General features: G+C 43.9%; 1 protein-coding gene and 3 long non-coding RNA genes across 11 annotated transcripts in view; 2 read left to right on the forward strand and 2 right to left on the reverse strand.

Annotated features, from left to right (window-relative positions):
- Positions 1-9,051, reverse strand: LOC148679578 (uncharacterized). The gene is made up of 3 exons (XR_015945018.1): positions 7,077-9,051; positions 4,419-4,923; positions 1-2,406 (listed from the first exon to the last, which is right to left on the reverse strand). It is a non-coding gene; the product is annotated as an uncharacterized LOC148679578 (long non-coding RNA).
- pbxip1b (pre-B-cell leukemia homeobox interacting protein 1b) overlaps positions 1-24,352 on the reverse strand; it is a 99,256-nt gene that overhangs the window by 14,007 nt on the left and 60,897 nt on the right.
- On the forward strand, positions 630-8,918 carry LOC147840266 (uncharacterized). The gene is made up of 4 exons (XR_015511380.1): positions 630-918; positions 1,706-2,104; positions 4,154-4,404; positions 6,677-8,918. It is a non-coding gene; the product is annotated as an uncharacterized LOC147840266 (long non-coding RNA).
- Positions 8,949-24,352, forward strand: part of LOC147840267 (uncharacterized) — a 19,695-nt gene continuing 4,291 nt past the window's right edge. Inside the window, exons 1-2 of the long non-coding RNA XR_015511377.1 lie at positions 8,949-9,245; positions 18,177-18,310. This is a non-coding gene — a long non-coding RNA (uncharacterized LOC147840267). The remainder of the gene's footprint in view (positions 9,246-18,176; positions 18,311-24,352) is intronic.

Genomic DNA, 24,352 nt, shown 5'->3' on the forward strand with positions numbered 1-24,352 from the left:
GGGCTTGTTTAGCCCCTCAAAATCGCGATTCATTGGAGAGAAGAATAATAATAATAATTAAAGCTGCAAGCAGCGATGATAGGGACCTCGCACCCGGGCTCACCCCCGCCCGTGGCCTCCGGATGACAAAGAACAGCGAACAATAATAACTTAAGCCGATATATAAAAAGAACCAGAGAAAATCACAGATTTATGCCTAACTTTCTCCAGTCAGCAGGTGGCGCTATGACTGTGTCTCAATATTGGCATGTAGATGTGTTCAGGAGAGGATTTTACTAAACCATGTGAAGTTTCAGGCTGATCAGACATTGTGGGGCTGAGTTGTAAGCCAAACTACCTTCTGCCAGCAGGCGGCGCTATGACAGACTTAATATTGGCATGTAAATGTGTTCAGGAGAGGAATTTAATCAACCATGTGAAGTTTCAAGCAGTTCAGACATTGTGTGGCTGAGTTATAAGCCAAACTTTCTGTTGCCAGCAGGTGGCGCTATGACAGACTCAATATTATTATGTACATGTGTTCAGGAGAGGATTTTAAACAACCATGTAAAGTTTCAGGCAGATCAGACATTGTGGGGCTAATTTGTAAGCCAAACTACTATCTGCCAGCAGGTGACGCTATGACAGACTCAATATTATTATGTAGATGTGTTCAGGAGAGGACTTTTATCAACCATGTGAAGTTTCAGGCAGGTCGGACATTGTGTGGTTGAGTTATAAGGACTTTCTGTTCCATGGCGAAGCGTTGAGGTTTGTCATGCCGCCACAGACACGCCCCTCGGTGAAAACTCTAGATCTTTACAATATATCATCGCTAGAGCTTTCAGATAACACCACCCCAGTTTTGGTGCTGATACGATAAAATTTGTGGGAGGAGTTTGTTACTCCGTAAATCATGTAATTTCCTGTGGCCAGCAGGTCGCGCTATAACTGTATCTGGATATTGGCATGTAAACGTGTTCTGGTATGGACTCTTATTAAACATGTGAATTTTGAGGCAGATTGGATAATGCATGCCTGAGTTATAATGACTTCCGGTTTTGTGGCGAATCATCAAAGTTTGCGAGGCCGCCACAGACACGCCCATCGACAAAAACTCTAAAGCTTCGCAATTTACCATCGCCAAGGCCTTTTGATGACCAAACCCAATTTTGGTGTCGATCGGATAAAATCCCTAGGAGGAGTTCGTTAAGATACAACGCCTGGAAATGGCAAAAATGCCACTTATTTGCCGCAGGAAGTTAAAAATATCCGACTTCCTGTTGGGTTTGAGATATGGCTCCAAGAGACTTTTTTGTATGTTTTGGCATGTTTGAGGTGTGTGTCAATTTTCGTGCATGTGTGTGATTCGTAGATCAGGGGCTCGTCCGTTTAATTATTATAGGTGGCGCTGTCAAGTCATTTTGCCACGCCCACTTCAATATTGTTATGGGGATGTGTTCAGGAGAGGACTTTTATCAACTATGTTAAGTTTCAGGCAGATCGGACTTTGTGTGGTTGAGTTATAAGGACTTCCTGTTACATGGCGAACCGTTGAGGTTTGTCATGCCGCCACGGACACGCCCCTCTCCGAAAACTCTAGATCTTCACAATATATCATCGCTAGAGCTTTCAGATGACACCACCCAAATTTGGTGCTGATACGAAAAAATTTGTAGGAGGAGTTTGTTACAGTGTAAAACATGTCATTTCCTGTGGCCAGTAGGTGGCGCTATAACTGTATCTGGATATCGGCATGTAAACCTGTTCAGGTCAGGACTCTTATCAAACGTGCGAATTTTGAGGCAGATCGGATAATGCATGCCTGAGTTATAACGACTTCCTGTTTTGTGGCGAATCATCAAAGTTTGCGAGGCCGCCATGGACACGCCCATCGACGAAAACTCTAAAGCTTCGCAATTTAACATCGCCAAGGCCTTTAGATGACAAAACCCAATTTTGGTGTCGATCGGATACAATCCCTAGGAGGAGTTCGTTAAAATACAACGCCTGGAAATGGCAAAAACGCCACTTTTTCGCCGCAGGAAGTTAAAAATATCCGACTTCCTGTTGGGTTTGAGATATGGCTCCAAGAGACTTTTTCGTATGTTTTGGCATGTTTGAGGTGTGTGCCGATTTTCTTGCATGTGCGTGATTCGTGGATCGGGGGCTTGTCCGGTTAATTTTTCTAGGTGGCGCTGTCGAGTCATTTTGCCACGCCCATTACCAAAACCCGTAACAAACGTAAATTTTCGCCACTTCTGAGGTGTGTGCAAAGTTTCGTGAGTTTTCGGGCATGGTAAGGCCCTCAAAATCGCGATTCATTCCGGAAAAGAATAATAATAATAAACGGAGCAATTCCAATAGGGCCTTGCACCGTTCGGTGCTCGGTCCCTAATTAAAGCTGCAAGCAGCGATGATAGGGACCTCGCACCCGGGCTCACCGCCGCCCGTTGGCCTCAGGATGACAGAGAACAGCGAACAATATTAATTTAAGCCGATTTATATAAAGAACCTGAGAAAATCACACATTCATGCCAAACTTTCTCTTGTCAGCAGGTGGCGCTATGACTGTGACTCAAGATTGGCATGTAGATGCCTTCAGTAGAGGAATCTTATCCACCGTGTGAATTTTCAGCCAGATCGGACATTGTTTGGCTGAGTTATATGTAATTTCCTGTTGCCAGCAGGTGGCGCTATGACTGTGACTCGATGTTGGCATGTAGATGTCTTCAGGAGAGGAATTTAATCAACCATGTGAAGTTTCAGGCAGATTGGACATTGTGTGGTTGAGTTATAAGCATTTCCTGTTCCATGGCGAAGCGTTGAGGTTTGTCATGCCGCCACGGACACGCCCCTCTGCAAAAACTCTTGATCTTCACAATATATCATCGCTAGAGCTTTCAAATAACATCACTCAAATTTGCTGCTGATATAATAAAGTTTTCGGAAGGAGTGTATTACAATTTAAAACATGTCATTTCCTGTGGCCAGCAGGTGTCACTATAACTCTATCTGGATATCAGCATATAAACGTATTCAGGTCAGGACTGTTATCAAATGTGTGAATTTTGAGGCAGATCGGATAATGCATGCCTGAGTTATAACGACTTCCTCTTTTGTGGCGAATCGTCAAAGTTTGTGAGGCCGCCACGGACACGCCCATCGATGAAAACTCTAAAGCTTCGCAATTTAACATCGCCAAGGCCTTTAGATGACAAAACCCAATTTTGGTGTCGATCAGATGAAATCCCTAGGAGGAGTTCGTTAAAATACAACGCCTGGAAACGCCACTTTTTCGCCGCAGGAAGTTAAAAATATCCGACTTCCTGTTGGGTTTAAGATATGGCTCCAAGAGACTTTTTCGTATGTTTTGGCATGTTTGAGGTGTGTGCCAATTTTCGTGCATGTGCGTGATTCGTATATCGGGGGCTCGTCCGATTAATTTTTGTAGGTGGCGCTGTCGAGTCATTTTGCCACGCCAACTTCAATATTGTTATGTGGATGTGTTCAGGAGAGGACTTTTATCAACCATGTGAAGTTTCAGGCAGATCGCACATTGTGTGGTTGAGTTATAAGGACTTCCTGTTCCATGGCGAAGCGTTGGGGTTTGTCATGGCGCCATGGACACGCCCCTCTGCGAAAACTCTAGATCTTCACAATATATCATCGCTAGAGCTTTCAGATAACACCACTCAAATTTGGTGCTGATACGATAAAATTTGTGGGAGGAGTTTGTCACACTGTAAAACATGTCATTTCCTTTGGCCAGCAGGTGGCGCTATAACCGTATCTGGATATCGGCATGTAAACGTGTTCAGGTCAGGACTCTTATCAAGCGTGTGAATTTTGAGGCAGATCGGGTAATGCATGCCTGAGTTATAACGACTTCCTGTTTTGTGGCGAATCATTAAAGTTTGCGAGGCCGCCACGGACACGCCCATAGACGAAAACTCTAAAGCTTCGCAATTTATCATCGCCAAGGCCTTTAGATGACAAAACCCAATTTTGGTGTCAATCGGATAAAATCCCTAGGAGGAGTTCGTTAAAATACAACGCCTGGAAATGGCAAAAACGCCACTTTTTGGCCGCAGGAAGTCAAAAATATCCAATTTCCTGTTGGGTTTGAGATATGGCTCCAAGAGACTTTTTCGTATGTTTTGGCATGTTTGAGGTGTGTGCCAATTTTCGTGCATGTGCGTGATTCGTGGATCGGGGGCTTGTCCGTTTAAATTTTCTAGGTGGCGCTGTCGAGTCATTTTGCCACACCCCTTTCCGAGACCCATAATAAACGTAAATTTTCACCACTTCTGAGGCGTGTGCAAAGTTTCGTGAGTTTTCGGGCATGTTTAGCCCCTCAAAACCGCGATTCATTCCGCGGAAGAAGAAGAAGAAGAAGAAGAAGAATAATTAAAGCTGCAAGCAGCGATGATAGGGACCTCGCACCCAGGCTCACCGCCGCCCGGTGGCCTCAGGATAACAGAGAACAGCGAACAGTAATAATTTAAGCCGATATATTAAAAAAATCTGAGAAAATCACAGATTTATGCCAAACTTTCTCCTGTCAGCAGGTGGCGCTATAACTGTGACTAAAGATTGGTATGTAGATGCCTTCAGTAGAAGAGTCTTATCAACCCTGTGAATTTTCAAGCAGATCGGACGTTGTTTGGCTGAGTTATAAGCCAAACTACCTTCTGGCAGCAGGTGGCGCTATGACAGACTCAATATTATTATGTGTTCAGGAGTAGACTTTTATCCACAATGTGAAGTTTCAGGCAGGTCAGACATTGTGTGGCTGAGTTATAAGCCAAAATTCCTTTTGTCAGCAGGTGGCGCTATGACAGACTCAATATTGTTATGTATATGTGTTCAGGAGAGGACTTTTATCAACCATGTGAAGTTTCAGGCAGATCGGACATTGTGTGGTTGAGTTATAAGGACTTCCTGTTCCATGGCGAAGCGTTGAGGTTTGTCATGGCGCCACGGACACACCCCTCTGCAAAAACTCTAGATCTTCACAATATATCACCGATAGAGCTTTCAGATAACACTACTCAAATTTGGTGCTGATACGATAAATTTTGTGGGAGGAGTTTGTTACTCTGTAAATCATGTCATTTCCAGTGGCCAGCAGGTGGCGCTATAACTCTATCTGGATATCGGCATGTAAACGTGTTCAGGTCAGGACTCTTATCCAGCGTGTGAATTTTGAGGCAGATCGGATAATGCATGCCTGAGTTATAACGACTTCCTGTTTTGTGGCGAATCGTCAAAGTTTGTGAGGCCGCCACGGACACGTCCATCGATGAAAACTCTAAAGCTTCGCAATTTAACATCGCCAAGGCCTTTAGATGACAAAACCCAATTTTGGTGTCGATCGGATAAAATCCCTAGGGGGAGTTCGTTAAAATACAACGCCTGGAAATGGCAAAAACGCCACTTTTTCGCCGCAGGAAGTTAAAAATATCCGACTTCCTGTTGGGTATGAGATATGGCTCCAAGAGACTTTTTCGTATATTTTGGCATGTTTGAGGTGTGTGCCAATTTTCGTGCATGTGCGTGATTCGTAGATCAGGGGCTCGTCCAATTAATTTTCATAGGTGGCGCTGTTGAGTCAATTTGCCACGCCCACTTCAATATTGTCATGTGGATGTGTTCAGGAGAGGACTTTTATCAACCATGTGAAGTTTCAGGCAGATCGGACATTGTGTGGTTGAGTTATAAGGACTTCCTGTTCCATGGCGAAGCGTTGAGGTTTGTCATGGCGCCACGGACACACCCCTCTGCGAAAACTCTAGATCTTCACAATATATCATCGCTAGAGCTTTCAGATAACACAACCCAAATTTGGTGCTGATACGAAAAAATTTGTGGGAGGAGTTTGTTACACTGTAAAACATGTCATTTCCTGTGGCCAGCAGGTGGCGCTATATCTGTATCTAGATATCGGCATGTAAACGTGTTCAGGTCAGGACTGTTATCAAACGTATGAATTTTGAGGCAGATCGGATAATGCATGCCCGAGTTATACCGACTTCCTGTTTTGTGGCGAATCGTCAACGTTTGCGAGGCCGCCACGGACACGCCCATCGACGAAAACTCTAAAGCTTCGCAATTTAACATCGCCAAGGCCTTTAGATGACAAAACCCAATTTTGGTGTCGATCGGATAAAATCCCTAGGAGGAGTTCGTTAAAACACAACGCTTGCAAATGGCAAAAACGCTACTATTTCGCCGCAGGAAGTCAAAAATATCCGACTTCCTGTTGGGTTTGAGATATGGCTCCAAGAGACTTTTTCGTATGTTTTGGCGTGTTTGAGGTGTGTGCCAATTTTCGTGCATGTGTGTGATTCGTGGATCGGGGGCTCGTCCGTTTAATTATTCTAGGTGGCGCTGTCGAGTCATTTTGCCACGCCCATTTCCGAGACCCATATCAACCTGCTATTTACACCGGGTTTGGTGTGTGTGCAAATTTTCATGAGTTTTCGGGCATGTTTAGACCCTCAAAAGTGCCCCGGTAGGGGGCGGAATAATAATAATAATAATAATAATAATAATAATAATAATAATAAAAAACGGAGCAATTCCAATAGGGCCTACGCACCGTTTCGGTGCTCGGTCCCTAATAAGAAACGGAGCAATTCCAATAGGGCCTTGCACCGTTCGGTGCTCGGTCCCTAATTAAAGCTGCAAGCAGCGATGATAGGGACCTCGCACCCGGGCTCACCACCGCCCGGTGACCTTACGATGACAGAGAACAGCGAACAATAATAATTTAAGCCGATATATTAAAAAAAATCTAAGAAAATCACAGATTTATGCCAAACTTCCTCCTGTCAGCAGGTGGCGCTATAACTGTGACTTAAGATTGGCATGTAGATGTCTTCCGGAGAGGAATCTTATCAACCATGTGAAGTTTCAGGCACATGGGACATTGTGTGGCTGACTTATAAGCCAAACTACCTTCTGCCAGCAGGTGGCGTTATGACTGACTCAATATTGTTATGTGGATGTGTTCAGGAGCAGACTTTTATCAACCATGTGAAGTTTCAGGCAGATCAGAGATTGTGTGGAGATTGTGTTTTAAGACAAACTACATTCTGCCAGCAGGTGGCGCTATGAAAGACTCAATATTATTATGTAGATGTGTTTAGGAGAGGACTTTCATCAACCATGTGACATTTTAGGCAGATCTGACATTGTGTGGCCGAGTTAAAAGCCAAAATTCCTTTTGCCAGCAGGTGGCGCTATGACTGACTCAGTATTGTTATGTAGATGTGTTCAGGAGAGGACTTTTATCAATCATGTGAAGTTTCAGGCAGATCAGACATTGTGTGGTTGAGTTATAAGAAATTCCTGTTTCATGGCGAAGCGTTGAGGTTTGTCATGCCACCACAGACACGCCCCTCTGCAAAAACTCTAGATCTTTACAATATATCATCGCTAGAGCTTTCAGATGACACCACTCTATTTTGGTGCTGATACGGGAAAGTTTGTGGGAGGAGTTTGTTACAGTGTCAAACATGTCATTTCCTGTGGCCAGCAGGTGGCGCTATAACTGTAACTGGATATCGGCACGGAAACCTGATCAGGTCAGGACTGTTATTAAATGTGTGAATTTTGAGGCAGATCGGATAATGCATGCCAGAGTTATAAAGACTTCCTGTTTTGTGGCGAATCATCAAAGTTTGCGAGGCCGCCACGGACACGCCCATCGATGAAAACTCTAAAGCTTCGCAATTTAACATCGCCAAGGCTTTAAGATGACAAAACCCAATTTTGGTGTTTATCAGATAAAATCCCTAGGAGGAGTTCGTTAAAATACAACATCTGAAAATGGCAAAAGCGCCACTTTTTCGCCACAGGAAGTTAAAAATATCCGACTTCCTGTTGGGTTTGAGATATGGCTCCAAGAGACTTTTTCATATTTTTTGCCATGTTTGAGGTGTGTGCCAATTTTTGTGCATGTGCGTGATTCGTAGATCGGGGGCTCGTCCGTTTAATTTTTCTAGGTGGCGCTGTCGAGTCATTTTGCCACGCCCACTTCAATATTGTTATGTGGATGTGTTCAGGAGATGACGTTTATCAACCATGTAAAGTTTCAGGCAGATCAGACATTGTGTGGTTGTGTTATAAGGACTTCCTGTTCCATGGCGAAGCGTTGAGGTTTGTCATGCCACCACAGACACGCCCCTCTGCGAAAACTCTAGATCTTCACAATATATCATTGCTAGAGCTTTCAGATAACACCACTCAAATTTGGTGCTGATACGATAAAATTTGTGGGAGGAGTTTGTTACTCCGTAAATCATGTCATTTCCTGTGGCCAGCAGGTGGCGCTGTAACTGTATCTGGATATTGGCATGTAAACGTGTTCAGGTCAGGACGCTTATCAAGCGTGTGAATTTTGAGGCAGATCAGATAATGCATGCCTGAGTTATAACGACTTCCTCTTTTGTGGCGAATCGTCAAAGTTTGCGAGGCCACCACGGACACACCCATCGACGAAAACTCTAAAGCTTCGCAATTTAACATCGCCAAGGCCTTTAGATGACAAAACCCAATTTTGGTGTCGATCGGATAAAATCCCTAGGAGGAGTTCGTTAAAATACAACGCCTGAAAATGGCAAAAACGCCACTTTTTCGCCGCAGGAAGTTAAAAATATCCGACTTCCTGTTGGGTTTGAGATATGGCTCCAAGAGACTTTTTCGTATGTTTTGGCATGTTTGAGGTGTGTGCCAATTTTCATGCATGTGCGTGATTCGTATATCGGGGGCTCGTCCGTTTAATTTTTCTAGGTGGCGCTGTCGAGTCATTTTGCCACGCCCACTTCCGAAGCCCATAACAAACGTAAATTTTCGCCACTTCTGAGGCGTGTGCAAAGTTTCGTGAGTTTTCGGGCATGTTTAGCCCCTCAAAACCGCGATTCATTCCGCGGAAGAAGAAGAAGAAGAAGAAGAAGAAGAAGAATTAAAGCTGCAAGCAGCGATGATAGGGACCTCGCACCCGGGCTCACCGCCGCCCGGTGACCTTACGATGACAGAGAACAGCGAACAATAATAATATAAGCCAATATATTTAAAAAAAACTAAGAAAATCACAGATTTATGCCAAACTTCCTCCTGTCAGCAGGTGGCGCTATAACTGTGACTCAAGATTGGCATGTAGATGTCTTCAGGAGAGTAATTTAATCAACCATGTGAAGTTTCAGGCACATGGGACATTGTGTGGCTGAGTTATAAGCCAAACTACCTTCTGCCAGCAGGTGGCGTTATGACTGACTCAATATTGTTATGTGGATGTCTTCAGGAGTGGACTTTTATCAACCATGTGAAGTTTCAGGCAGATAAGAGATTGTGTGAAGATTGTGTTATAAGACAAACTACATTCTGCCAGCAGGTGGCGCTATTAAAGACTCAATATTATTATGTAGATGTGCTCAGGAGAGGACTTTCATCAACCATGTGACATTTTAGGCAGATCTGACATTGTGTGGCCGACTTACAAGCCAAACTTCCTTCTGCCAGCAGGTGGCGCTATGACTTTGACTCAATATTATCATGTAGATGTGCTCAGGAGAGGACTTTCATCAACCATGTGAAGTTTCAGGCAGATCGGACATTGTGTGGCCGAGTTACAAGCCAAACTACCCTCTGCCAGCAGGTGGCGCTATGACTGACTCAATATTGTTATGTAGATGTGTTTAGGAGAGGACTTTTATCAATCATGTGAAGTTTCAGGTAGATCGGACATTGTGTGGTTGAGTTATAAGGACTTCCTGTTCCATGGCGAAGCGTTGAGGTTTGTCATGCCACCACAGACACGCCCCTCTGCAAAAACTCTAGATCTTCACAATATATCATCGCTAGAGCTTTCAGATGACTTCACTCTATTTTGGTGCTGATACAGGAAAGTTTGTGGTAGGAGTTTGTTATAGTGTCAAACATGTCATTTCCTGTGGCCAGCAGGTGGCGATATAACTGTAATTGGATATCGGCACGTAAACCTGATCAGGTCAGGACTGTTATTAAATGTGTGAATTTTGAGGCAGATCGAATATTGCATGCCTGAGTTATAACGATTTCCTGTTTGGTGGCGAATCATCAAAGTTTACGAGGCCGCCATGGACACACCCATCGATGAAAACTCTAAAGCTTTGCAATTTATTATCACCAAGGCTTTAAGATGACAAAACCCAATTTTGGTGTTGATTGGATAAAATCCCTAGGAGGAGTTCGTTAAAATACAACGGCTGGAAATGGCAAAAATGCCACTTTTTCGCCGCAGGAAGTTAATATTATCTGACTTCCTGTTGGGTTTGAGATATGGCTCCAAGAGACTTTTTCGTATGTTTTGGCATGTTTAAGGCGTTTGCCAATTTTCGTGCATGTGCGTGATTCGTAGCTCGGGGGCTCGTCCGTTTAATTTTTCTAGGTGGCGCTGTCGAGTCATTTTGCCACGCCCACTTTAATATTGTTATGTGGATGTGTTCAAGAGATGACGTTTATCAACCATGTGAAGTTTCAGGCAGATCGGACATTGTGTGGTTGAGTTATCAGGACTTCCTGTTCCATGGCGAAGCGTTGAGGTTTGTCATACCGCCACGGACACGCCCCTCTGCGAAAACTCTAGATCTTCACAATATATCATCGCTAGAGCTTTCAGATAACACTACCCAATTTTGGTGCTGATACGATAAAATTTGTGGGAGGAGTTTATTACTCCGTAAATTATGTCATTTCCTGTGGCCAGCAGGTGGCGCTGTAACTGTATCTGGATATTGGCATGTAAACGTGTTCAGGTCAGGACGCTTATCGAGCGTGTGAATTTTGAGGCAGATCTGATAATGCATGCCTGAGTTATAACGACTTCCTGTTTTGTGGCGAATCGTCAAAGTTTGCGAGGCCGCCATGGACACGCCCATCGATGAAAACTCTAAAGCTTCGCAATTTAACATCGCCAAGGCCTTTAGATGACAAAACCCAATTTTGGTGTCGATCGGATAAAATCCCTAGGAGGAGTTCGTTAAAATACAACGCCTGGAAATGGCAAAAATGCCACTTTTTCGCCGCAGGAAGTTAAAAATATCCGACTTCCTGTTGGGTTTGAGATATGGCTCCAAGAGACTTTTTCGTATGTTTTGGTGTGTTTGAGGTGTGTGCCAATTTTCATGCATGTGCGTGATTCATATATATCGGGGGCTCGTCCGATTAATTTTTCTAGGTGGCGCTGACGAGTCATTTTGCCACGCCCACTTCCGAAGCCCTTAACAAATGTAAATTTTCGCCACTTCTGAGGCGTGTGCAAAGTTTCGTGAGTTTTCGGGCATGTTTAGCCCCTCAAAACCGCGATTCATTCCGCGGAAGAAGAAGAAGAAGAAGAAGAAGAATAATAATTAAAGCTGCAAGCAGCGATGATAGGGACCTCGCACCCGGGCTCACCGCCGCCCGGTGACCTTACGATGACAGAGAACATCGAACAATAATAATTTAAGCCGATATATAAAAAAAAAATCTAAGAAAATCACAGATTTATGCCAAACTTCCTCCTGTCAGCAGGTGGCGCTATAACTGTGACTTAAGATTGGCATGTAGATGTCTTCCGGAGAGGAATCTTATCAACCATGTGAAGTTTCAGGCACATGGGACATTGTGTGGCTGAGTTATAAGCCAAACTACCTTCTGCCAGCAGGTGGCGTTATGACTGACTCAATATTGTTATGTGGATGTGTTCAGGAGCGGACTTTTATCAACCATGTGAAGTTTCAGGCAGATCAGAGATTGTGTGGAGATTGTGTTTTAAGACAAACTACATTCTGCCAGCAGGTGGCGCTATGACTGACTCAGTATTGTTATGTAGATGTGTTCAGGAGAGGACTTTTATCCATCATGTGAAGTTTCAGGCAGATCGGACATTGTGTGGTTGAGTTATAAGGACTTCCTGTTCCATGGCGAAGCGTTGAGGTTTGTCATGCCACCACAGACACGCCCCTCTGCAAAAACTCTAGATCTTCACAATATATCATCGCTAGAGCTTTCAGATGACACCACTCTATTTTGGTGCTGATACGGGAAAGTTTGTGGGAGGAGTTTGTTACAGTGTCAAACATGTCATTTCCTGTGGCCAGCAGGTGGCGCTATAACTGTAACTGGATATCGGCACGTAAACCTGATCAGGTCAGGACTGTTATTAAATATGTGAATTTTGAGGCAGATCGAATATTGCATGCCAGAGTTATAACGACTTCCTGTTTTGTGGCGAATCAAAGTTTGCGAGGCCGCCACGGACACGCCCATCGATGAAAACTCTAAAGCTTCGCAATTTAACATCGCCAAGGCTTTAAGATGACAAAACCCAATTTTGGTGTTTATCAGATAAAATCCCTAGGAGGAGTTCGTTAAAATACAACGTCTGAAAATGGCAAAAGCGCCACTTTTTCGCCACAGGAAGTTAAAAATATCCGACTTCCTGTTGGGTTTGAGATATGGCTCCAAGAGACTTTTTCATATTTTTTGCCATGTTTGAGGTGTGTGCCAATTTTTGTGCATGTGCGTGATTCGTAGATCGGGGGCTCGTCCGTTTAATTTTTCTAGGTGGCGCTGTCGAGTCATTTTGCCACGCCCACTTCAATATTGTTATGTGGATGTGTTCAAGAGATGACGTTTATCAACCATGTGAAGTTTCAGGCAGATCGGACATTGTGTGGTTGAGTTATAAGGACTTCCTGTTCCATGGTGAAGCGTTGAGGTTTGTCATACCGCCATGGACACGCCCCTCTGCGAAAACTCTAGATCTTCACAATATATCATCGCTAGAGCTTTCAGATAACACCACTCAAATTTGGTGCTGAAACGAAAAAATTTGTGGGAGGAGTTTGTAACTCCGTAAATCATGTCATTTCCTGTGGCCAGCAGGTGGCGCTATAACTATATCTGGATATCGTTATGTAAACGTGTTCAGGTCAGGACGCTTATCAAGCGTGTGAATTTTGAGGCAGATCGGATAATGCATGCCTGAGTTATAACGACTTCCTCTTTTGTGGCGAATCGTCAAAGTTTGCGAGGCCGCCACGGACACGCCCATCGATGAAAACTCTAAAGCTTCGCAATTTAACATCGCCAAGGCCTTTAGATGACAAAACCCAATTTTGGTGTCGATCGGATAAAATCCCTAGGAGGAGTTCGTTAAAATACAACGCCTGGAAATGGCAAAAACGCCACTTTTTCGCCGCAGGAAGTTAAAAATATCCGACTTCCTGTTGGGTTTGAGATATGGCTCCAAGAGACTTTTTCGTATGTTTTGGCATGTTTGAGGTGTGTGCCAATTTTCGTGCATGTGCGTGATTCGTGGATCGGGGGCTCGTCCGTTTAATTTTTCTAGGTGGCGCTGTCGAGTCATTTTGCCACGCCCACTTCCGAAGCCCATAACAAACGTAAATTTTCGCCACTTCTGAGGCGTGTGCAAAGTTGCGTGAGTTTTCGGGCATGTTTAGCCCCTCAAAACCGCGATTCATTCCGCGGAAGAAGAAGAAGAAGAAGAAGAAGAAGAAGAAGAAGAAGAATAATTAAAGCTGCAAGCAGCGATGATAGGGACCTCGCACCCGGGCTCACCGCCGCCCAGTGGCCTCAGGATGACAGAGAATAGCGAACAATAATAATTTAAACCGATATATATAAAGAACATGAGAAAATCTAACATTCATGCCAAACTTCCTCTTGTAAGCAGGTGGCTCTATGACTGTGACTCAAGATTTGCATGTAGATGTCTTCAGAAGAGGATTTTAATCAACCATGTAAATTTTCAGGCTGGTCAGACTTTGTGTGGCTGAGTTATAAGTCAAACTATCTTCTGCCAGCAGGTGGCGCCATGACTGACTCAATATTGTTATGTGGATGTGTTCAGGAGAGGACTTTTATCAACCATATGAAGTTTCATGCAGATCAGAGATTGTGTGGCTGAGTTATAAGCCAAACTACCTTCTGCCAGCAGGTGGCGCTATGACTGACTAAATATAATTATGTAGATGTGCTTAGGAGAGGACTTTTATCAACCATGTGAAGTTTCAGGCAGATCGGACATTGTGTGGCCGAGTTACAAGCCAAACTACCTTCTGCCAGCAGGTGGCGCTATGACAGACTCAATTTTGTTATGTTGATGTGTTCAGGAGAGGAATATGATCAACCTTGTGAAGTATCAGGGAGATCGGACATTGTGTGGTTGAGTTATATGCATTTCCTGTTCCATGGCGAAGCGTTGAGGTTTGTCATGCCGCCACGGACACGCCCTTCTGCAAAATCTCTAGATCTTTACAATATATCATCGCTAGAGTTTTCAAATATCATCACTCAAATTTGGTGCTGATATAATAAAGTTTGCGGAAGGAGTATATTACAACGTAAAACATGTCATTTCCTGTGGCCAGCAGGTGGCGCTATAACTCTATCTGGATATCAGCATATAAACGTATTCAGGTCCGGACTGTTATCAAATGTGTGAATTTTGAGGCAGATCTGATAATGAATGCCTGAGTTATAATGACTTCCGGTTTTGTGGCGAATCGTTAAAGTTTGCGAGGCCGCCACAGACACGCCCATCGACAAAACCTCTAAAGCTTCACAATTTCACATCGCCAAGGCCTTTAGATGACAAAACCAAATTTTGGTGTCGATAGGATAAAATTCCTAGGAGGAGTTCGTTAAAATACAACGCCTGGAAATGGCAAAAATGCCACTTATTTGCCGCAGGAAGTTAAAAATATCCAACTTCCTGTTGGGTTTGAGATATGGCTCCAAGAGACTTTTTTGTATGTTTTGGCGTGTTTAAGGTGTGTGCCAATTTTCGTGCATGTGCGTGATTCGTGGATCGGGGGCTCGTCCGTTTAATTTTTCTAGGTGGCGCTGTCGAGTCAATTTGCCACGCCCACTTCAATATTGTTATGAGGATGTGTTCAGGAGAGAACTTTTATCAACCATGTGAAGTTTCAGGCAGATCGGACATTGTGTGCTTGAGTTATAAGGACTTCCTGTTCCATGGCGAAGCGTTGAGGTTTGTCATGCTGCCACGGACACGCCCCTCTGCGAAAACTCTAGATCTTCACAATATATCATCGTTAGGGCTTTCAGATAACACAACCCAAATTTGGTGCTGATACGAAAAAATTTGTGGGAGGAGTTTGTTACAATGTAAAACATGTCATTTCCTGTGGCCAGCAGGTGGCGCTATAACTGTATCTGGATATCGGCATGTAAACTTGTTCAGGTCAGGACTCTTATCAAACGTGTGAATTTTGAGGCAGATCGGATAATGCATGCCTGAGTTATAACGACTTCCTGTTTTGTGGCGAATCGTCAAAGTTTGCGAGACCGCCACGGACACGCCCATCGACGAAAACTCTAAAGCTTCGCAATTTAACATCGCCAAGGCCTTTAGATGTCAAAACCCAATTTTGGTGTCGATCGGATAAAATCCCTAGGAGGAGTTCGTTAAAATACGACGCCTGGAAATGGCAAAAACGCCACTTTTTTGCAGCAGGAAGTTAAAAATATCCGACTTCCTGTTGGGTTTGAGATATGGCTCCAAGAGACTTTTTCGTATGTTTTGGCGTGTTTGAGGTGTGTGCCAATTTTCGTGCATGTGCGTGATTCGTGGATCGGGGGCTCGTCCGTTTAATTTTTCTAGGTGGCGCTGTCGAGTCATTTTGCCACGCCCACTTCCAAGACCCATATCAACCTGCTATTTACACCGGGTTTGGTGTGTGTGCAAATTTTCATGAGTTTTCGGGCATGTTTAGACCCTCAAAAGTGCCCCGATAGGGGGCGGAATAATAATAATAATAATAATAATAATAATAAAAAACGGAGCAATTCCAATAGGGCCTACGCACCGTTTCGGTGCTCGGTCCCTAATAAACGGAGCAATTCCAATAGGGCCTACGCACCGTTTCGGTGCTCGGTCCCTAATAATAATAATAAAAAACGGAGCAATTCCAATAGGGCCTACGCACCGTTTCGGTGCTCGGTCCCTAATTAAAGCTGCAAGCAGCGATGATAGGGACCTCGCACCCAGGCTCACCGCCGCCCGGTTGCCTCAGGATGACAGAAAACAGTAAACAATAATATCTTAAGCCGATATATATAAAAAACTTGAGAAAATCACAGATTTATGCCAAACTTCCTTCTGTCAGTAGGTGGTGCTGTGACTGTGACTTAATATTGCAATGTAGATTTCTTCAGGAGAGGAATTTAATCAACCATGTGAAGTTTCAGGCTGATCGGACATTGTGTGGTTAAGTTATAAGGACTTCCTGTTCCATGGCGAAGCGTTGAGGTTTGTCATGCCACCACAAACACGACCCTCTGCAAAAACTCTAGATCTTCACAATATATCAACGATAGAGCTTTCAGATAACAACCAACCAAATTTGGTGCTGATACGAAAAAATTTGTGGGAGGAGTTTATTACTCTGTAAATCATGACATTTCCTGTGGCCAGCAGGTGGCGCTATAACTGTATCTGGATATTGGCATGTAAACGTACTCAGGTCAGGACTGTTATTAAATGTGTGAATTTTGAGGCAGATCGGATAATGCATGCCTGAGTTATGACGACTTCCTGTTTTGTGGCGAATCGTCAAAGTTTGCGAGGCCGCCACGGACACGCCCGTCGACAAAACCTCTAAAGCTTCGCAATTTAACATCGCCAAGGCCTTTAGATGACAAAACCCAATTTTGGTGTCGATCGGATAAAATCCCTAGGAGGAGTTCGTTAAGATACAAAGCCTGGAAATGGCAAAAATGCCACTTATTTAACGCAGGAAGTTAAAAATATTCAACTTCCTGTTGGGTTTGAGTTATGGCTCCAAGAGACTTTTTCGTATGTTTTGGCGTGTTTGAGGTGTGTGCCAATTTTCGTGCATGTGCGTGATTCGTAGATCAGGGGCTCGTCCGTTTAATTTTTATAGGTGGCGCTGTCGAGCCATTTTGCCACGCCCACTTCATTATTGTTATGAGGATATGTTTAAGAGAGGACTTTTATCAACCATATGAAGTTTCAGGCTGATCGGACTTTGTGTGGTTGAGTTATGAGGACTTCCTCTTCCATGGCGAAGCGTTGAGGTTTGTCATGCCGCCACGGACACGCCCCTCTCCAAAAACTCTAGATCTTCACAATATATCACCGATAGAGCTTTCAGATGACACCACTCAAATTTGGTGCTGATACGAAAAAATTTGTGGGAGGAGTTTGTCACGATGTAAAACATGTCATTTCCTGTGGCCAGCAGGTGGCGCTATAGCTATATCTGGATATGGACATGTAAACGTGTTCAGGTCAGGACTCTTATCAAACGTGTGAAATTTGAAGCAGATCGGATAATGCATGCCTGAGTTATAATGACTTCCTGTTTTGTGGCGAATCGTCAAAGTTTGCGAGGCCGCTACGGACACGCCCATCGACGAAAACTCCAAAGCTTCGCAATTTAACATCGCCAAGGCCTTTAGATGACAAAACCCAATTTTGGTGTCGATCGGACAAAATCCCTAGGAGGAGTTCGTTAAAATACGACGCCTGGAAATGGCAAAAATGGCACTTTTTTGCTGCAGGAAGTGAAAAATATCCGACTTCCTGTTGGGTTTGAGATATGGCTCCAAGAGACTTTTTCGTATGTTTTGGTGTGTTTGAGGTGTGTGCCAATTTTCGTGCGTGTGTGTGATTCGTGGATCGGGGGCTCGTCCGTTTAATTTTTCTAGGTGGCGCTGTTGAGTCATTTTGCCACACCCACTTCCGAGACCCATAATACACGTAAATTTTCGCCACTTCTGAGGCGTGTGCAAAGTTGCGTGAGTTTTCGGGCATGTTTAGCCCCTCTAAATCGCGATTCATTGGAGAGAAGAATAATAATAATTAAAGCTGCAAGCAGCGATGATAGGGACCTCGCACCCAGGCTCACCGCCGCCCGGTAGCCTCAGGATAACAGAGAACAGCGAACAATATTAGTTTCAGCCGATATATATAAAGAACCTGAGAAAAATCACAGATTTATGCCAAACTTCCTCCTGTCAGCATGTGGCGCTATAACTGTGACTCAAGATCGGCATGTAGATGTCTTTAGGAGAGGCATCTCATCTAACCTGTGAATTTTCAGGCAGATCGGACATTGTTTGGCTGAGTTATAAGCCAAACTACCTTCTGCCAGCAGGTGGCGTTACGACTGACTCAATATTGTTATGTGGATGTGTTCAGGAGTGGACTTTTATCAACCATGTGAAGTTTCAGGCAGATATGAGATTGTGTGGAGATTGTGTTATAAGACAAACTACATTCTGCCAGCAGGTGGCGCTATTAAAGACTCAATATTATTATGTAGATGTGCTCAGGAGAGGACTTTCATCAACCATGTGAAGTTTCAGGCAGATCGGACATTGTGTGGCCGAGTTACAAGCCAAACTACCTTCTGCCAGCAGGTGGCGCTATGACTGACTCAATATTGTTATGTATATTTGTTCAGGAGAGGACTTTTATCAACCATGTGAAGTTTCAGGCAGATCAGACATTGTGTGGTTGAGTTATAAGAACTTCCTGTTCCATGGCGAAGCGTTGAGGTTTGTCATGCCGCCACGGACACGCCCCTCTTCAAAAACTCTAGATCTTCACATTATATCATCGCTTGAGCTTTCAGATAATACAACCCAAATTTGGTGCTGATGCGAAAAAATTTGTGGGAGGAGTTTATTACTCTGTAAATCATGACATTTCCTGTGGCCAGCAGGTGGCGCTATAACTGTATCTGGATATCGGCATGTAAACGTGTTCTGGTCTGGACTTATATTAAACATGTGAATTTTGAGGCAGATCGGATAATGCATGTCTGAGTTATAATCACGTCCGGTTTTGTGGCGAATCGTCAAAGTTTGCGAGGCCGCCACGGACACGCCCATCGACAAATCCTCTAAAGCTTCGCAATTTAACATCGCCAAGGCCTTTAGATGACAAAACCTAATTTTGGTGTCGATAGGATAAAATCCCTAGGAGGAGTTCGTTAAAATACAACGCCTGGAAATGGCAAAAATGCCTCTTATTTGCCGCAGGAAGTTAAAAATATCCGACTTCCTGTTGGGTTTGAGATATGGCTCCAAGAGACTTTTTCGTATGTTTTGACGTGTTTGAGGTGTGTGCCAATTTTCGTGCATGTGCCTAATTTGTAGATCAGGGGCTCGTCCGTTTAATTTTTATAGGTGGCGCTGTCGAGTCATTTTGCCACGCCCACTTCATTATTGTTATGAGGATGTGTTCAGGAGAGGACTTTTATCAACCATGTGAAGTTTCAGGCAGATCGGACATTGTGTGGTTGAGTTATAAGGACTTCCTGTTCCATGGCGAAGCGTTGAGGTTTGTCATGCCGCCATGGACACACCCCTCTGCGAAAACTCTAGATCTGTACAATATATCATTGCTAGGGCTTTCAGATAACACCACTCAAATTTGGTGCGGATACGAAAAAATTTGTGGGAGGAGTTTGTTACGATGTAAAACATGTCATTTCCTGTAGCCAGCAGGTGGCGCTATAACTGTATTTGGATATTGGCATGTAAACGTGTTCAGGTCAGGACTCTTATCAAACGTGTGATTTTTGAGGCAGATCGGATAATGCATGCCTAAGTTATAACGACTTCCTGTTTTGTGGCGAATCGTCAAAGTTTGCGAGGCCGCCACGGACACGCCCATCGACAAAAACTCTAAAGCTTCGCAATTTAACATCGCCAAGGCCTTTAGATGACAAAACCCAATTTTGGTGTCGATCGGATAAAATCCCTAGGAGGAGTTCGTTAAAATACAACGCCTGGAAATGGCAAAAACGCCACTTTTTCGCCGCAGGAAGTCAAAAATATCCAACTTCCTGTTGGGTTTAAGATATGGCTCCAAGAGACTTTTTCGTATGTTTTGGCATGTTTGAGGTGTGTGCCAATTTTCGTGCATGTGCGTGATTCGTGGATCAGGGGCTCGTCCGTTTAATTTTTCTAGGTGGCGCTGTCGAGTCATTTTGCCATTCCCACTTCCGAAGCCCATAAAAAACGTAAATTTTCGCCACTTCTGAGGCGTGTGCAAAGTTGCGTGAGTTTTCGGGCATGTTTAGCCCCTCAAAATCGCGATTCATTGGAGAGAAGAATAATAATAATAATAAACGGAGCAATTCCAATAGGGCCTTGCACCGTTCGGTGCTCGGTCCCTAATTAAAGCTGCAAGCAGCGATGATAGGGACCTCGCACCCGGGCTCACCGCCACCCGGTGGCCACAGGATGACAGAGAACAGCGAACAGTAATAATTTAGGCCGATATATTAAAAAAAATCTAAGAAAATCACAGATTTATGCCAAATTTCCTCCTATCAGCAGGTGGCGCTATAACTGTGACTCATGATTGGCGTGTAGATGTCTTCAGGAGAGGAAACTTATCAACCATGTGAAGTTTTAGGCAGATCGGACATTGTTTGGCTGAGTTATAAGCCAAACTGCCTTTTGTCAGCAGGTGGCGCTATGACAGACTCAATGTTGTTATGTAGATGTGTTCAGGAGAGGACTTTTATCAACCTTGTGAAGTTTCAGCCAGATCAGACTTTGTGTGGTTGAGTTATACTGCAAACTACCATCTGCCAGCAGGTGGCACTATAACTGTGACTTAAGATTGGCATGTAGATGTCTTCAGATATGGAATTTAATCCACCATGTGAAGTTTCAGGCAGATCAGACATTGTGTGGTTGAGTTATAAGCCAATCTACCTCCTGCCAGCAGGTGGCGCTATGACTGACTCAATATTGTTATGTGGATGTGTTCAGAAGAGGACTTTTATCAATCATGTGAAGTTTCAGGCAGATCAGACATTGTGTGGTTGAGTTATAATAACTTCCTGTTCCATGGCGAAGCGTTGAGGTTTGTCATGCCACCACAGACACGCTCCTCTGCAAAAACTCTAGATCTTCACAATATATCATCGCTAGAGCTTTCAGATGACACCACTCTATTTTGGTGCTGATACGGGAAAGTTTGTGGAAGGAGTTTGTTACAGTGTCAAACATGTCATTTCCTGTGGCCAGCAGGTGGCGCTATAACTGTAACTGGATATCGGCATGTAAACGTGTTCAGGTCAGGACTGTTATTAAACGTGTGAATTTTGAGGCAGATCGAATATTGCATGCCTGAGTTATAACGACTTCCTGTTTTGTGGCGAATTATCAACGTTTGCGAGGCCGCCAAGGACTTGCCCATCGATGAAAACTCTAAAGCTTCGCAATTTAACATCGCCAAGGCCTTTAGATGACAAAACCCAATTTTGGTGTCGATTGGATAAAATCCCTAGGAGGAGTTCGTTAAAATACAACGCCTGAAAATGGCAAAAACGCCACTTTTTCGCCGCAGGAAGTTAAAAATATCTGACTTCCTGTTGGGTTTGAGATATGGCTCCAAGAGACTTTTTCGTATGTTTTGGCGTGTTTGAGGTGTGTGCCAATTTTCGTGCATGTGCGTGATTCGTAGATCAGGTGCTCGTCCGTTTAATTTTTATAGATGGCGCTGTTGAGTCATTTTGCCACGCCCACTTCAATATTGTTATGTGAATGTGTTCAGGGACAGACTTTTATCAACCATATGGCGTTTCAGGCTGATCGGACTTTGTGTGGTTGAGTTATGAGGACTTCCTGTTCCATGGCGAAGCGTTGAGGTTTGTCATGCCGCCACGGACACACCCCTCTCCGAAAACTCTAGATCTTCACAATATATCATCGCTAGAGCTTTCAGATTACACCACTCAAATTTGGTGCTGATACGAAAAAATTTGTGGAAGGAGTTTGTTACAGTGTAAAACATGTCATTTCCTATGGCCAGCAGGTGGCGCTATAACTATATTTGGATATCGGCATGTAAACGTGTTCAGGTCAGGACTCTTATCAAACGTGTGAAATTTGAAGCAGATCGGATAATGCATGCCTGAGTTATAACGACTTCCTTTTTTGTGGCGAGTCGTCAAAGTTTGCGAGGCCGCCACGGACACGCCCATTGACGAAAACTCTAAAGCTTCGCAATTTAACATCGCCAAGGCCTTTAGATGACAAAACCCAATTTTGGTGTTGATCGGATAAAATCCCTAGGAGGAGTTCGTTAAAATACAACGCCTGGAAATGGCAAAAACGCCACTTTTTCGCTGCAGGAAGTCAAAAATATCCAACTTCCTGTTGGGTTTGAGATATGGCTCCAAGAGACTTTTTCGTATGTTTTGGCATGTTTGACGTGTGTGCCAATTTTCGTGCATGTGCGTGATTCGTGGATCGGGGGCTCGTCCGTTTAATTTTTCTAGGTGGCGCTGTCGAGTCATTTTGCCACGCCCACTTCCGAGACCCATATCAACCTGCTATTTACACCGCGTTTGGTGTGTGTGCAAATTTTCATGAGTTTTCGGGCATGTTTACACCCTCAAAAGTGCCCCGATAGGGGGCGGAATAATAATAATAATTAAAGCTGCAAGCAGCGATGATAGGGACCTCGCACCCGGGCTCACCACCGCCCGGTGACCTTACGATGACAGAGAACAGCGAACAATATTAATTTAAGCCGATTTATATAAATAACCAGAGAAATCACAGATTTATGCCAAACTTTCTCCTGTCAGCAGGTGGCGTTATAACTGTGACTAAAAATTGTTATGTAGATGCCTTCAGTAGAAGAGTCTTATCAACCATGTGAATTTTCAGGCAGATCGGATGTTGTTTGGCTGAGTTATAAGCCAAACTACATTCTGCCAGCAGGAGGCGCTATGACAGACTCAATATTATTATGTAGATGTGTTTAGGAGAGGACTTTTATCCACAATGTAAAGTTACAGGCAGGTCAGACATTGTGTGGCTGAGTTATAAGCCAAAATTCCTTCTGTCAGCAGGTGGCGCTAAGACTGTCAATCAATATTGGCATGTAGATGTCTTCAGGAGTGGATTTTAATTAACCAGTTGAAGTTTCAAGCTGTTCAGACATTGTCTGGCTGAGTTATAAGCCAAACTACCTTCTGCCAGCAGGTGGCACTATGACAGATTCAATATTGGCTTTTAAATGTCTTCAGAAGAGAAATTTAATCAACCATGTGTAGTTTCAGGCAGATCAGACATTGTGTGGTTAAGTTATAAGGCAAAATTCCTTCTGTCAGCAGGTGGCGCTATGACTGTGACTCAATATTAGCATTTAGATGTCTTCAGGAGATGAATTTAATCAACCATGTGAAGTTTCAGGCTGATCGGACATTGTGTGGTTAAGTTATAAGGACTTCCTGTTTCATGGCGAAGCGTTGAGGTTTGTCATGCCGCCACGGACACGCCCCTCTGCGAAAACTCTAGATCTTTACAATATATCACCGATAGAGCTTTCAGATGACACCACTCAAATTTGGTGCTGATACGAAAAAATTTGTGGGAGGAGTTTGTCACGATGTAAAACATGTCATTTCCTGTGGCCAGCAGGTGGCGCTATAGCTATATCTGGATATTGGCATGTAAACGTGTTTAGGTCAGGACTCTTATCAAACGTGTGAAATTTAAAGCAGATCGGATAATGCATGCCTGAGTTATAACGACTTCCTGTTTTGTGGCGAATCGTCAAAGTTTGCGAGGCCGCCACGGACACGCCCATCAACGAAAACTCTAAAGCTTCGCAATTTAACATCGCCAAGGCCTTTAGATGACAAAACCCAATTTTGGTGTCGATCGGATAAAATCCCTAGGAGGAGTTCGTTAAAATACAACGCCTGGAAATGGCAAAAACGCCACTTTTTCGCGGCAGGAAGTCAAAAATATCCGACTTCCTGGTGGGTTTGAGATATGGCTCCAAGAGACTTTTTCGTATGTTTTGCCATGTTTGAGGTGTGTGCCAATTTTCGTGCATGTGCGTGATTCGTAGCTCAGGGGCTCGTCCATTTAATTATTCTAGGTGGCGCTGTCAAATCATTTTGCCACGCCCACTTCAATATTGTTATGTGGATGTGTTCAAGAGATGACGTTTATCAACCATGTGAAGTTTCAGGCAGATCGGACATTGTGTGGTTGAGTTATAAGGACTTCCTGTTCCATGGCGAAGCGTTGAGGTTTGTCATACCGCCACGGACACGCCCCTCTGCGAAAACTCTAGATCTTCACAATATATTATCGCTAGAGCTTTCAGATAACACTACCCAATTTTGGTGTTGATACAAAAAAATTTGTGGGAGGAGTTTATTACTCCGTAAATCATGTCATTTCCTGTGGCCAGCAGGTGGCGCTATATTTATATCTGGATATTGGCATGTAAACGTGTTCAGGTCAGGACGCTTATCAAGCGTGTGAATTTTGAAGCAGATCGGAT

Source organism: Danio rerio, chromosome 16 (assembly GCF_052040795.2).
Source record: "Danio rerio strain M-AB ecotype USA chromosome 16, GRCz13ab, whole genome shotgun sequence".
Classification (NCBI taxonomy): Eukaryota; Metazoa; Chordata; class Actinopteri; order Cypriniformes; family Danionidae; genus Danio; species Danio rerio.